Consider the following 16,252-nt stretch of genomic DNA (forward strand, 5'->3'; position numbering starts at 1 on the left):
CAAACTTGCAGAATCCGGTGGCAAACTGGGTATTTAGCATACATAGAGGGTGGAAGCTAGCCGCCGACAGAGAGAGAGAGAGGGTGGTGGCCCCGATCAGAGAGAGAGAGGGGTTATCCTGCCCGTTAGATTATACGACGTGCAATCGTGGACGCGTGTCGCGGTGCAGAAGTCGAAGACGTGCAGACGTGCAATAGTGGACGCGTAGGACGCGGGTCGCATTTAGGACCCCTCGCCTTTAAAGATGCCTCTACCTGTTCGCCACCTCGCACTATCCCTATCACTCTCACTCCCTCACGCAACGCCACCTCTCACGTCCCATCATCTTCTCCAAAGCAAAAAAAACCCCTCTCCTTCTCCTCTGCCGGCGATGGACAAGGAGAATGCGAATCCCATCACCCTCGACGCCGTCGAGTGCGAGTTCGTAGACTCCAAGCGCGGTGCCTCCATCCTCGACGCCGTCCCTTCTACGACCGTCGCCGTCGCCGGTGCATTGGCGGCTCCCGCCGGTGCATCGGAGGCTGCCGCTGGTGGCGGTCAGATCCCGCCGGAATGGGACCCCTATGAGAAGGTACCGTACATCTGGCCGTCGAACCCCTACGTCACCTGCATGGACGACCCTTGGAACGAGGTAACTACGGTTTGCTCCCTTGTTGTTCCCCTTTCTTTTTTCAACCCTATTTTTGTTGGTTCCCTAGTAACTATTAGTGCCGATCTGTATGTAGGATGAGTATTGGGTTAATATTTGCGCCGATTTTATTCCATTTTGATTTGATCCCTTCTTGATTTCGTTTAAGAATTGGGGTTCGGCCGTTCGGTTAATTTATGCAATAATCATGGGATCTCAATCAGTCAATATATGCAAGTAATCATGGGATCTCAATCAGTTAATTTATGCAAGTAATCATGGGATCTCAATCAGTTAATTTATGCACGAATAAAAAGATATCAATCGTTTAATTTCGCAAATAATCTGGAATTTGTTCAAATTCAGATCTTTAATTTGTTTTCTTTTCCTATGATGAATCGTTGGGCACAAATTTGTACAGGGCGGGTTCAGCGAACCATTGCTGTGTACAAATATGTTGTGCATGAGCTTTGGTTCTCTAACCCCGTCCCTGTAGATATATAGTTGTGTTCACTCTAACTGAGGCTGCCTCTGTTGTTTCTAACTTTGTTACCATGCACGTTACGTCATCGTTGCAACTCATTTAGTCATAGTTTTCGTTTGATATGGATCAGGTGTCTGGCAGCGACATCGGCAGCGACGAGGAGGATGAGCACACCAAGGCTCGGCAGGTGCTGCGGAGGCTGGATGTCAGCCAGTACACCTCCTACTTCGTCAAAGGTGTCTACAAGTGCCCCTTCTGCACTAGGAGACTCGACGGCACCGACTTCAACTTCCTCCTCACGCATGCCGAGGACATCGGAAGGACCTTCCCCAATGTCGGCGACAGTGAACGTCTACGCCTTCCGCGCCAAGCACAAGGCGCTCGGCATTCACCTCCGCAACTTCCAGCGGGTGGATATCGCCGTCGAGCGCATGCCTCCGATCAAGCACAAGGTGCCCATATCAAAGGGAGAGGGGAGCAAGAACTGGAGGAAGAGCTAGATGGGGTAGGCGGAGTCCAGGACGTGTGCTGCTGCTGCAAAGCAGCTTTTTATTTTGTTATTATGTTGTTACTATGTTGGGTTTGTGAAGAACCTTATATTGGCCTGCATTTGTTAAAAACCTTTTATTATGTTGGCTGCTGTATGCAGCTTATTATTTAGGGATCCCTATTATCTATCCCTATTCTACTATAATTTGTTGGCCCTACTTTGTTTTATCGATTTATTATGACGGTGTGAATTTATCGTACATTAGCATCGAGATTTGCTTCTAGATTTAATTAGGTACATATGAACCAAGACAGGTGAGGTCATTAATATGGACCAGAGGGAGTACTAGATCTGCTGCCATATTGGGCAAAAAACGAGGGTCAAAAGACACAAATAATTGAAGAAAGACATAAATGCAAGCTTCTCTAGATTTGATACTAATTTGGTGAAAAAAAACATAGAGAGAAAGAGAGGAAAAATGTGCTCTTAAAAATGTCAATTTGGGCCGAGAGAGACAGAACCCAGCTCCTGCTCACGTACAACCAAACGCGGTCTCGCTCTATCCCACGCGGTCCGTTTCTACCAGCCCAACGCAACGCGGCCCCACACGACGCGGCCCCACACGTCAGCATGGAACGGTCAACTAAACGGGAATCCTCCCGTCCGAGCTCCTTCCGCGGGTTTTAGACATGGGCTGGGGGAAAACTGAGGAAAAACTACGGAGCTGGGGAAAACTGAGTACAACTATTGACCCGAGGGCACGAAAATAGAAATCTCATAATAAAAAGCATCAAAAGTTTTAATATTTTTTTAAAATCTAGATGTATATAATCAAGTCTTGTGTTAACATGCGAAAAGTCAACTCTATGGGTAAAGTTCATATATAATTTGCTCTGTTATTACTGTAGCTGATGTTGTACCACCAGCATCCCTGCTGCAGAATTGCAGATCTCCACAAAATCATCAGTATCATTAAATATGATTTACAGGAACAACTTTTGTCCGGCTAATCCTCTCTTCATGTGCGTTAGAGATTCGTCGCACATCTAGATAGGTTGCTCATGTTCCTGCTGTGGATTCACTTATGTCTCTGATATTTCCAGCTTACTAAAAACGGGAAAACCAGAAGGTTGGGTGCACAAGCGATCAAAACAAAGCCTTTCCGCCGAGCCTCAGGACACTCTAGACATGTATTCCTCCTTGATTCCTCACTGCGGATCAGGCACTATATGCTAGAGGAGAAAACCAGCATGCGGTACACGGTAGGTCAGTACTGCGGCTTTGCCACAAAGTGATTATTACCACCTCGGCATCGATCGCAGACGGTCGTTTACTACGCCGGAGGCAGCTGAAATGATGTGCTACTGCTTCAGCACTAAGCGCATAATAACCACTAGTGGTTGGGGCGCCCATGGGACGCCTCCTCACTGATGCTGTGCGCCACAATAGAATGATAGCAACATTTGTATCATGCAATGTACCAGCGTTTTTTTGGGCAAACAACACTAGTTAGTGCCCCTCAATTTGATACAAGGTACTCCAGATCTCGATTCTCACTTCTGGATTCAATACAAGGTATTCAATTATATATGCAACATCTATAAGGATTGAAATTCTAAAAAGGGTTAAATTGCAAGACTTCTACCCTAAGACAAGGTTCTTCCAAGTATATCCCTTCAAGAAAACAAAATGAGAAAATTAACCACAGAAGAACAGGCACTGGACTATAGAAACCGAATTCAACAAATAATTCTCTTAAATGATGATGGTAAAATTACACTTACACATGTAGTGCAGTAACTGCGAAAGAACAAAATCAAAACTTGTTAGCACAATAGTCAAAATCATAAACGTGGAAGAGAAGTTTTTTTTCCGGAATGGGGGAAAAATCGCCCTAGCTTCTGTATCCAAGAGATGCACACAGCTTTTTTTACTAGATTATTCGCAACATCTTTACGAGAGCAATACAAAAGATCAAACTCGAAGCCACCTCGCTAAACCTACAGATGGATGAATGGGGTGACAATACACCAACTCACATCATCCAAATAACCAAATGCCTTCCCAAGCTACCAAATAGCAGGTGAGAAGCACATCCAGTTAAGCAGACTCTCAGCGCACGTCAACACATACGCCACAGAAATCGCTACCGTTGTCTTCCTCGCACCCGGCCATGTTCAAGAGGGATCACCGCATTGACCTTGCCAGACCTGCCGTCGATGTCACCATGACGCCAGATAGCTCCACCATCCTGCACGTGTCCTGCGGTCCGCCCCGTCTTCGATACCCTGCAGCTCCATGCCGCCGAGAATCATCAACATCAACGTGGTAGATGAACACTACTCCACCAAAGATCCACCTCCATCCAGCCGCTGCTCCCAAAATGATGCCCCAAGAGGTAGAACGACGCAAGAAGCGCTGTCATCATCCGATCCGGGAGACCCGTATCTAGGGTTCCCCCGGAGCAGCACGAGTGAGTAGCCGCAGACTGCGACGACGATGCCTTCAAGAAGGAAGCGACGCTTAACGCCGCCATCGCCCGCCAATCGTGGCACGGTTTTCACCGACAACCGCTAGTCCCCAACTCGGCAAGAGCCAGCGTAGAGGCCAGCAAAGATGATGCCTTCGCGAGGGAACGAGGCCAATAGCCGCCGCCATCATCCGCCAAGAACGATGTCAAGGCGCGGTTTTCACCGGTGGCCCCTTCACCGCCAGCTCGTCGTCGACTAGATCTTCATCGTCGGAGTAGACAGATGTTGTGATCCGCCACCCCAGCAACCAGTCGACCACCTCCAGCGAAGGAGGAGGCCGCCACCACCATGCCAAGGACAGTCGCCCATGGCATCCTCGTGCCTCGGAACGAACCCTTAAGCCTGCACGAAGCCGACATCGTTGTGATCGCATCAGTAAGATCGCAGCCCACCCGAGCCCGCCAGGACCCAGATCGGACCCGAACCACCGCCGCCGCCCGCTAAACGATGGAGATCATCTCCCTCCTCTGGTCGCCGCCGCTCCATGGCACCGCCGTCGACAGCCCGATGCGGATCGCCGCCGCCGGAGATGCGAACCCGCGCCCCCACGGATGCCATGGCCGAGGAAGTCCGCCGCCGCCGCCACGCCTCCAGGGCTTTGCCCGGCGGCGCCTCAGGCGGCGGCGGCGGGAGGAGGGGAGCCGCTGGGGAGGAGGAGGAGGGGAGTCGCTGGGGGGCGGGGGGCGCCCGGCGCGGCTCCGCCGCGCCGGTGCGGGAGGAGATGGGGTGCGGGAGGAGAAGCACCTTTATATTACTCTTTCGGTACAACTGAGATGTGAGGTGCCAAAAAGACGATCTGTCTATGAGCTTTGAAATTTTCTTATAAATGTGAGGTTGTAGCAGATCTTGTGCATACCTTTAGAAGAATTCTGGTCTGCATATATTAAATTGGTATCTGGGTCAACTAACAGTGTGAATCAGAATTTTAATGTATGCACATTATATGCTAGAGCCTGTACAAGATAAATGGTGTATGCATTTCTCAAACTAATAAATGTCTTCTTTTGATTAATAGCCTAATATGATTTTTAGTGATTACTATCATTTAATAATCTGGAAATAGCATAAAAAGGATTGAAAATCTGAATAACAGTAATTGGAAGGATAAAGCTCTTCACAAATAAAAAAAAAAGCTGAAGCAATTGACTGACATGCAACATGGGCCTTCACGAGTTAAAAGAGTTGCACAAAGTTATATAAATTTGCCAATTAAGACTAAGCCAATTATTTAATTAAGGTTAATGTGAGACAATAGGTGAAAGTGGCGATCGTCCTACCTAACTTTCAAAGCACTAATCCAGACCAATAATTTCAGAATAGCTCTAACTTTTGTTTAGCAGAACACCCTAAATAACAAATTGAGTACGTACCTCTCAGAACTTCTGCAGATAGACCTTGAGGGGGTCGATATACTCCTCAAAACCCCAGCCTCAGCATCAGCCAATAAGGCTTTGTTTGGTAGTGGAGTATTTGTGGGGATTAGTGGGGATAATACTCTAGAGGATTTGGTGAAACCCCACAAAACCTCATTCCATATACTCCCTAATCCCCACTCCTAAAAACTGTTCATTTGGTTGGTAGGGATTGGAGCACAGTGAAAACTGAAATCAACATGAGAAATCAACGTGAAGTAGCAAAGATTTAATTTTTATACCATTGGCCACACGGCACTTACATTGAAATCTGAACTAAAACTTATATGATGTTTGATAACCTTTATGTCATTGTGACTATCCGTGCGTATCAGGTCCAATACCAGGTCCAACACGGCAGTGACATTGATAGTTCAGAACCCAGGATACAGATATTTGTGCTACTACAAAATGACACTACAAAATGTTGTAAATTCCAAATTCTGACCAACCATGACACTACAAGATGTTGTAACAAGTTGCACCAATCAACAACAAACCCAGTCTTTAGACCAACATCAGAGGCGAGCAAACATCTCAGGTGCCATCTATGGTAGAAACTGCAGCGATCTGTGCCACACTAGACAGTAGCGGTGGCTGCGGAGGCTTTTGGAAAACGGAACCTGAACAAAACATTGCATTGGAATAAGTTTGGTTCCAACATCCAGTATGCTCAGAAGTCTCAAGATGCCTAACTATGAAATGAGAATAAAGCTATTGAGTTGTTAAGTGCCTTTGCATTTCAGATAATAGTAGTTCGTTATCAGGGAGTAATTAAAAAAATGACCAAAAGCATCTACTTTGCAGATAATAGTTGTTAAGTGTCTTTGTTTTTGCCATGTCAAGTGGAAGTACAATGCAGGCAAAATGACAAACATAAACTCTTCATCTTTGTTTTTCCTCTTCCTAACACGTTCTACACTCCGCAAGTCCATGACAACCTATATTAATACACAGAAAATACACTTCGCAAGTTAACTGAGTTGTCATTGTTTAGTTTAATGGAATTCCTTATGTTCCAGGGAGTAACAATAGTACATTATTCAAAACAGGGAGCAAAAGCATCTACTTTGCACATACATTATTCAAAACAGGGTGCAGATGGCATACAATAAATATTAAATGGAGCAGCTCGACAGTGAACCAGAGCAATACATCGGCTACAAACTGAGATAACTTATATACCGAGAGATGAAAATTGAGGAAACATGAATAAACAGAAAATTGTTTAACAAACCAGCAAGCACTCAAACCAGCACTCAAAACAGTTCAACTAAATCCAATAATAGAGTACTACTTAGCAGGTACATACCGAATTTTGGTGTTGTTACACGATACCAAGAAGGTGGGAGCTCTCCACTGAATGAATTAGTCGGAGAGAATGCCAGACTGTTCCTGTCAATAACAAGGAGGTGATTAATCTATTGCGGTTAAGCATATTTAGATTAGCAAAACTAGTATGAATAATATGTACTGCAATTATGGATTTTGCAGTCATAAGGGCACAATAGGAAGCTTACCTTTGAAAAGAAAAACCCAGAGAGCTTCAGGATGTTGTTACCAACTGATTTGCTTCCTTTTGTGGAGTGGGCAAATATTTTTGTCTGTTGCAGTAGGTACTACAATGATATATCTTGGATTTCTAGAAGAGTCTTCGGCCTACAATCGAAACAACTTAGGTACGTCAAATAATGCACCGATTACCAAAGAAGTAGTCTGATAAAGCTCAAACATCAATGCAACCACCATTCATGCTAGTATGAATAATATTCAGGGGCATATAGTACCTGTCAGTCAAGTTCATTTTCTTGACATATTGTAGCTAGATTTACTAACTGAGGTAACTATCATGTTAGTTTCTATGTACAGAACTGCAACTAACTAGTCAGAAAACTGGAAAATGTTACTGCTACATATCTGGAGCAGTTACATATAGTCAACGTTGAATCACATATCTGGAGCAGCTACATACATTCAACATTAATAGTTATGTTCCCCAATACTGTTCACAGTTAAAAGCAGCTACATACAGTCAGCTAGATTATAAAGTAGTGTAGACAGTGAAAAGCCATTGGAGCACCTAGAAGCTAAAGTTCACAGTTATGTTCCCCAATATTGTTCATGCAGATAAAAATAGTGGATACATGTGCTGCTAAACGAAACCGTGAACAAGCTACTTGTTGGAGGCAATGCAAAACATACTTATAAATTAACTTGCTGCAAAACACCCTTTGCTCGTCCCAATCTAGCAGCACCTGCTGCTAGCATGGTCTGTCCACACGCACACCATACAGTAGAAACAGGGCAACCGTATATCAACTTTATAAATTCAATCACGAGTCTGCAATTCTACAGCGAGTAGACGACACTGAGTATGGCGCACGATGAGGCAGAAGGAGCGAACGGCTACAGGCACAAGAGATGGTAGCATTGCACAAGAGATGCATCAAATTCCATGAGTGAGTTTCCGCGCGGCATACCTCCGGCCGCCGCCGCAATGCAGTTCAATCCCGATTTTAAATCCATCCAACTGATCATCTTGGTGACCGATTTTAGATCGATCCCCCTGACATTTACAATCCTGATTTTAAATCAGTGTTAGATGCTGGTGGGGGCCGTCGGCAAGGCGACCATCTTGGTGACTGAGTCGAGATCGATCCACTTGACGTGCCGGCGTACAGGCCGGCGGCCGCGATCGGATAGGAACTCGTTTTGCGACGGCTTGCAATCATAGTTTTCATGTTTGCACATCTTGCTCTTTATATGATGGTGGACTGATCGAGTCCTATGCAGTACAGGAGTAGGATACGGTATGTAGTACTCGTGTAGGATATGATCCGGTCAGAGCATGCAGGCAGATGACGACGTACGGGCGTGTCGCGGTAGTGCGCTGCGCTGGACCAGGGAAAGTTCCATGGGTGTGTCGACGCGACGGACACCAACAGAAAACTGTTATAATGTACTCCCTTCGTCCTCAAATAAGTGAATATTTAGTTCTAAATTTTGCCCATAAAAAAGTACTCCCTCCGATTCATATTAATTGACTTCAATATGGAGTACTAATGTTTTCTCAACTAGCAAAGTGGCCCGCGCATTCGCGCATGCATCATTTTTAATGTTATTCTTGATAACCTACATTATAAAATAACCTTAAGTGACATATAAAAGATTTAGGTTATTTTCGTTGTTTTGAAAGTAATATGTTTGTCTTCTTCAGAAATGTTGCACATCAATATAGTAAATAATATGGCGAGGAAGTGGCATATAGATGAATAAAAATTTGAAACAACGGTCATATTTAGTATTTAAAGCATGGAGCAGCTTTCCCTTTTAATTTTTCTCAGAATGCATTTTCTTATTTTGATAATTTAGCAAATATACGCACAAAAGGACCCACAAACACTACTGCCATGTGGAATAGGAGAACTATAATTTGTATTCCATGTCAGACTTTCTTTCTATTACATAACTTGCGCAAGTTCTTGAGCAGAAGGAGCAGTCAATACAACTGCATGGGCAAGCGCATTTTATATTATACACAATGTAAATATTTTTGTATCAACCGAAAAATAATATTAGTATAAATATTATTATTAGAGTTGTCATTATTGGAACCACACTAATGTTCTCATTAGTCTACTCCAGAACTTTCCATGACAACAACTACTATTCACCTGTAAAATATACAAAGGGGCTTTATAGAACGAACACAACTTCAAGACATGTCTAAATGTAAAATCTTGCTCTCACATTTGAGTGAATTTGAAATAATTTGTATGATAAATAATTAGACAAATATAATAGAGCTCGTCTCAATTTGTGAAAAAAGAATAAAATTTAAAATGTTGTGTTATTCAACTCAAGTAATTCTTCAACTTGAGGACGATTATCTTAAACCATACCATTTGCTTGCATAATCCCATTGTGCTTACATTTCTTTTCCTTCTGATGTTTGTTATATGTATATTAGCATATGGCATGTGAAAATATCATAGGATGTCTAACAAACATTATCTTGTTCATGGTCTTGTTAAATCTGAACAGCTACCTTACTTATTCAAGTAGACAATTAAGAGCCAAGAGTAGTAAATGACAACTGGCACCCGCAAAAATAATGGTTTGAACTGTCCAAAAATCCAAGCATCCATATGTACCTTAGTCTACATATAGCTTATCATTGCAATTTATGGATGTTGGCTTAAACATAATTTGGTTGGTGCTTTTTGTGACGCTACAGCTGCTAGAAAAAAGGGAAAAAAACATGGTCATTAATTTTTCATGTTAACTCATACGTATTGGCTAATGTGAAGGCCAATTAGAGTGATAGGGAAGAATCTTGCAGAGAATATAACACTAAATAATTTAATTGCATATACAACAAAAACACACACGGCTGATGGCGTGCTAACGATAAAAAGGTTCTTGGTAGAACAAATATCAGTAGAGCCATGAAACACACCGGCCACTGGAATAAAAGTCGGATTCATGTAATACAACATGTATATAGGTAGATAACTGAATTATTCAACTGGAGTTTAAAAACTGTACCTCATTTACCCAGAGCTGGCATCAAGGATTAAAAAAAGATGGATAATTTTATACAATAGCGGGAAAAAGATCATATCAGTCAGCCTCCTAGGAACCAAACGTTTATAAAGCTTCGAGTCACTTTTGCCACTTCTCTAGGCTATATGATCTTCTAGACCAAGATTTAGACAATGCAAATAAAAACCATTGTCACGCTGCAAGGGAAAGAAAACCTGAACTTCAAAAAGACTAAACTTATGTAAGGAATGGATAATTCATGGGATTTAGCTCCACGTAAATGTGTGAAATGTCATTGTGTAACAGCATGTAACTCTAGCTGATGCACATACGTAGAGTAAGTACTATGACGTAGGAGCAATAAACACAGAGAAATAAAAATTAAGCACCTTCTCTAAATTAATTCTATGAATAGCTGCCAACTCCGGCCGATCCACACCTGATACATCATCAAAAGAAACAAAAACAACTAAAACGAAATTAGAAACCCTACAATAAAATGGGTAAACAACAAATTTTAATAGCATGGACGATTAGCATGATTAGGGGTTTACGACAGGTGCAGAATATTTTGAGATGAACGGTTAAGATATATATAGATAGAACACAGTTGATGGTGAATGCTATCATAAAAGGGTCAATGCAAAGCATTTACAGAACCGTGAGGTAAAATTACAAGCATGCAGCACTGTGTTTTGGGGAGCATTGGCAAGTTAACAATTCATCAAATACCTAGAGTGCATAGCCCAACGACCTGAAAATAAAGAAAATGCAAAGGAAGGAAGATGGATTGGAACTGTGAAGATTGTACCGTGTTGTTGTATGCCGCCTTACTCTCTCAATCTCGTCCTTCGCTATGTTGGTCAAGGCAGGGCCAGGTCCGGTTGACTGCAGTCCATGTGGTTCCTACTTTCTCTCCAGATCGTTGATCACACTTCAGTTAAAAAATCCAAGAAACAGCAGGAGCACTGCAAATGATTATAAGCGGGAGAAAAGAATAACTAAGCACAAATATTTACAGGGCTATGAATCATGATTTAAAGTAGGCAACCTAGGCGCCGTTTCCAAGCACCAGAACCTAATATTTGTAATTGTCAAAATTCTCTGGAACCAAGAGAATGGAAATTACAAATAAAAATAACGGTGACTTGAATCATCAACCAAAAAGTTGTTAATCCAGTAGATAACAGAAGTTGGTCCAATGGACAAATTGGATCAATAGTAGATTTTCTCTCATACATGGATAAAATTGAAAAGGAATTAACTCAAAGAAGATGAGAACTTAAAGTTAAATATGTCTCGTTGAGATTCCGTCCGCTGGCTGCTCGCGTTCGTTCTCACCGTCGACTACATCGACAACCGGCACACTGCTTCGTCCCGATGATACACCTCTAGATCACCCTATCTTTGACCTTCTCTATCTGTCAAACGATTTGGGATAACAAAAATACAATAGTTCAATATATTTCGTGGAATCATAGATAGAGGAAACGAACAGAAATAGCAGCAGGGTCCTTAGTGAATGTGACAGTTTATGTTCATCAATCTGCTGCTGCAGAGTCCCGATGTAGGGAGAATGTTCCCAAAGAACCACTGCAGCTTGCCGGTACTTAGCTCAGCATTATTTTGCGGGGTTTACATTCAAACAACAGTAAAGAAAAATAAATTTAATCAGCATGCATGCAATTGTACGTAGATGATCAGGAGGAGTTCAACACTCACGTGTATCTGCAGTCTGTAGGCGCGGCAAAGGCACGGACCCAGAACTTCAAGCCCTTTTATTTGGTTGTCCCGTTTGAGGCGATTTGAAAGTATCGGCTGCTGCCGGCGGCCCAGCGCCATGAGTGGTATTACTCCCTCCATCTGCTCCGTTCGACCTGCAGATTGCAATGAAGAATATACGTGTGTAGCAGGTTTAACCTTAGACATGAGTAAAAAATTATCACACGCACATGCAAATTTACGTAGATGTTTAGGAGAAGTTCTAACTCTGAGCCATGGTTCATCACTCACGTGAAGCTGCAGATGTGGCAAAGGCATGTACCGATGTACAACGCCAAGCTATTGTATTTCCTCTGGCTGGTTTAAGAAATTAGAAGGGATCAGCTGGCTGTCGGCTGTCTAGCGCGCCATCAGCGATTATTCCCGCGATCTGCTCTGTTAGACCTACAGATTGGCAATGGAGAAGACAGGCGTGGCGGCGGCGTGAGGACGGGGGAGGACAGCCAAAGGCGTTTTGTTCTTTTAGATGATGATCAACACGTACGGGAAATAAACCTATGGCATTGGTGGGTAATTTACTTGAAGTTCGATCTAACGGATGTACTATTTTATTCCGTTAAAATTAAAGGCCAGATGTTTCTAATTTTTGTGGGATTTTCTAGCTAATTCTCTAATTTCTGGTGAGCCCATAATCTACTTTTAATATATAATAGATGCACTTTAATTGTTTCTCTCTCATCGCACGAAAATCAAATCCAATAATATTAAACACATGTTCTCATTTTTTTACATGCACTTAACTCATTGGAGGTGAAAAATTAAAAAGAAGAAATGCATGTTCCCAATGCATTCTTCACTCCACTTCATAATTTATCTTGAAAAGCCCGCATGTACACTTATTTGTGGACGGAGTGAGTAGGATGGGGGAAATCTGATCGTATGTGTCCTACAAATCTTTTTTTTTCACTTATCCGTGGCAGTCCTTGTAATTTTGATTGAAAAGTAGGGGCAACTTAAAATTGAACGAAAAATTCGCGAGAAACCTTAAAATTTTTGTTATCAGGTATAGATTATAGCGACAGGAAAGATCTCATTGCTTTTTCCAGATCTAAATCTGGCTAAATCGTGTCTCACCGTCCTGATAACTCTCCATCTACGCCCACCTATCTCTCTACATGCTGTGAGATATCTCTATAACCTACTCGCCGAACATGCAACAAAAATCACCGTACGTCGACGGGCGGCGTCCTTTGGCAGCGGCGGGGGTAAGGAAGGACATTTGGGAGAGGCAGGTTGCTGAAGGTGATTTCCCCGTGTCGCCTTAGACTACTCGCAATGGAAGTACCATAGCTAGTACGTAGTATCATGCACTACATGAATGCAACAAAGCTATGTGTCATATCAATTAATGATGAAAGAGATGATAGTGGTATCATAGGTAGATACCTTATCATAGCACGTAAAACTAGAAAACTTAATGCAAACAAATCTTGTACACACTTTTGCATTGAGATTCTACAAATCATTAAATACATGTAGCATATGATACTACTCCCTCTGTCCTAGTTCGCAAGGCAAAGTTTTCAAATATCTTGGCCCAAGGTGAATTCTCATTGGCTCTAAATTTGCACGTTAAAAGATGCAAAAACTTTGCCTTTCACATGCATGGAGTACTAGTACGCGGTGGTTTCACATGCATAGAGTACTAGTGCGTGGTGAGAGATGAAAAGAGAAGTGTTTGCATGCAAAAATGAATTAGTTTACTCCCACATTAAATGCAAAATGTGCCTAGGAGGTGAGAGATTTTGGGACAAATATTTTTTAGGAATTTGCCTTGGGAACTGGGACGGAGGGAGTACTACTATATAATACTCCTCATTGTGACTAGTATAGATGGACGCGACTGCCATTTCTAGCTCTGGTTCTGGCATCTGTTCAGTGGCCCCTTCGGATGCCAAATCTTTTCAAATATCATTATTTTCCTAGCAGTTGCTTAAATATCCGTGAGTAAGTAATTGCTGGCAGCGTGAGAGGCGTGGTGATGTAGTATACATATTCCCCAGTACAGAACAGCGGGATAGGTGATGGCATCACGTTGCGAGCAACAGGCAACTGGTAGAGCATTGAGTATATAGTGTTAGAGCACCCCCAATGCTCCACCGTGTACAGTATCTAAAGCATGCCAACTAAGCAAAATGCTGACGTGAAACGGTAATTAGTGAAGAGAGAGAAGGGGATCGTACTCCCTCCGTCCCAGTTCCCAAGGCAAATTCCTAAAAAATATTTGTCCCAAAATCTCTCACCTCCTAGGCACATTTTGCATTTAATGTGGGAGTAAACTAATTCATTTTTGCATGCAAACACTTCTCTTTTCATCTCTCACCACGCACTAGTACTCTATGCATGTGAAACCACCGCGTACTAGTACTCCATGCATGTGAAAGGCAAAGTTTTTGCATCTTTTAACGTGCAAATTTAGAGCCAATGAGAATTCACCTTGGGCCAAGATATTTGAAAACTTTGCCTTGCGAACTAGGACAGAGGGAGTATCTTGTTTACGATACGACTCTTGCCGTTGTTACCGAGGCGAGTAAAGGCTCTATACGATCCTGTGCGACCTGGCTTTCCCTCGCTTAATTTCATCCGATGCCCAAATCCGCCAAGACCTCCTGTCACGCCCGCCGCAACCTACACACATCGTCGCTCGCCGACCGTCTCCAAAGCACACAGCCACCTTCCCTCCTCGCCAGTCGCCGGCCGTACGTCCGAAGGTGCGCCGCCAGCAACTCACGCTGCTGTTCGGCCCAAGCCGGCTTCTGCTGCTTGCTCCGCACAGTTCGCTGGCGATAGCTGTGCCGGGAGCCAGAGGCTACGAGAAGTTGGAATATTAGGCAATTTTCGTATGAGATTAATTACCGAAAACAACATTAGAGATGCACAAGCATACTTAACCATACACATCAGACTAAGCACATGCATCAGATCTGAACATGGAACAAGTAGCAGTGCAAGGTATGAGAGGAAAAGCACGTACATCGCGACCGGGAAGGTCGCACCAGCAGCAGCAGCACCACCACCACCATGGGTATTGTTGATGTCGCCCATGGTGTAGTCGGATCTATCGATGAAGCAGCCGGGTCGTCGAAGAAGAAGACGAACAGTAGCGAGCAGTCGCGCCGAGACGCTCCACAAAAACCTTATCGCCCGTCTCCCGGTGCAGGATCTCAACGGACGGAGTTTCGGAGGCCTGCTCTCCCGACGGCCGTGCACGCAGTCGCCGGGATGGGGAAGACTAGAGAGTAGCGCAACAAAAGGAACTTCGCGAGAGAGAGATCTAAGAGCACCGTATATTTCTCTAGATCCGATCCGTCTCCTTGTATAGCCCGGGAAGCCGACCCGACCCGACCGCGTTGACACGCGTAGGAAGCCAGGGACACGCGGCGAACATGCACATGCAGGTCGACACGTACCCAACACAGTTGGTGCACCAATCAAAAATTTAGGCTTCCTTGAGTGTGTCTCGAACTCGAACTCGAGTCACGAAACGCGACGTGCGTGCGTGACGAGGCAAGGCGAGGCGGGGCGGGCGGAGGAGGAGGAGTGCGCGAGGGCTCTTTCTATTCTCACTCACTTGGAATGACTAGAACAGCAGCCCTTATATACCACTCCAACTCTCTCCCAACTAGCAATGTGGGACTAAACTTTGTCCCCCAAGGCTGTCCTAAGCTGCCAACGTGATGGGCCTTGAGATTTCAGGAATTGTATACTATATGGGCTGCCCTACCGGGCTGCAGCCCATCTACATTCAACAATCCCCCACCAGATCTCATATGCACATCGGATGACACATTAGTTCCATTCACTCGTTTAATATACTCGCACTTCGGTGGAGACTCGTTAAGTTGAACTTCCACTTAGGCAAGGTGGTACGCTTGACTACAACTGAACAATGGACTATGCCTTGAATTGTCAGTCTTTGTGCAGCAAGTTTCGCTCAATGCCGGCACGGTACTAGGCTGCCATAGCCTTCCCCTCGGGTGGAGCTTATAAGTCATACTCCTCGGCCTTTCATGAGCTTACTAGAGATTCACCCAAATCTCCCACACTATGACCAGTAGTGTCACTCATATAGGTGTGTTCTTCAAAGATCGCCCGTAGGACAGCGTCTTCGCTCATCAAGAGCCGCTCGTAACACATTAAGACATCGTCAACCTGCCTTACGAGTAACTATGAGAGAATTGCATCCGCAGCGGAGTGGGAGTATTATATTTTCTCTCAACTCGGTCACTCCGGTTTGTTTTCCCGAGTCCTACTTCACGGAATTTCCGATCACATAGGTTGGGTTACCCCTCGGCAACTCAAGTGGGTCTCAAACCCATCTCCCTCGATGCAAGGTCTATCATGTTTCTTGATAGTCCTTTTGTGAAAGGATCCACGCGA

The 16,252-nt window shown here is 43.9% G+C and overlaps 1 long non-coding RNA gene across 1 annotated transcript; it reads right to left on the reverse strand.

Moving 5' to 3' along the window:
- Positions 1-5,753: 5,753 nt before the first annotated feature.
- On the reverse strand, positions 5,754-7,200 carry LOC124683397. Its single transcript, XR_006996676.1, has 2 exons — positions 7,066-7,200; positions 5,754-6,168 (listed from the first exon to the last, which is right to left on the reverse strand). It is a non-coding gene; the product is annotated as an uncharacterized LOC124683397 (long non-coding RNA).
- Between the last annotated feature and the right edge of the window lie 9,052 nt (positions 7,201-16,252).

The sequence above is a fragment of the Lolium rigidum genome, chromosome 1 (assembly GCF_022539505.1).
Source record: "Lolium rigidum isolate FL_2022 chromosome 1, APGP_CSIRO_Lrig_0.1, whole genome shotgun sequence".
Classification (NCBI taxonomy): Eukaryota; Viridiplantae; Streptophyta; class Magnoliopsida; order Poales; family Poaceae; genus Lolium; species Lolium rigidum.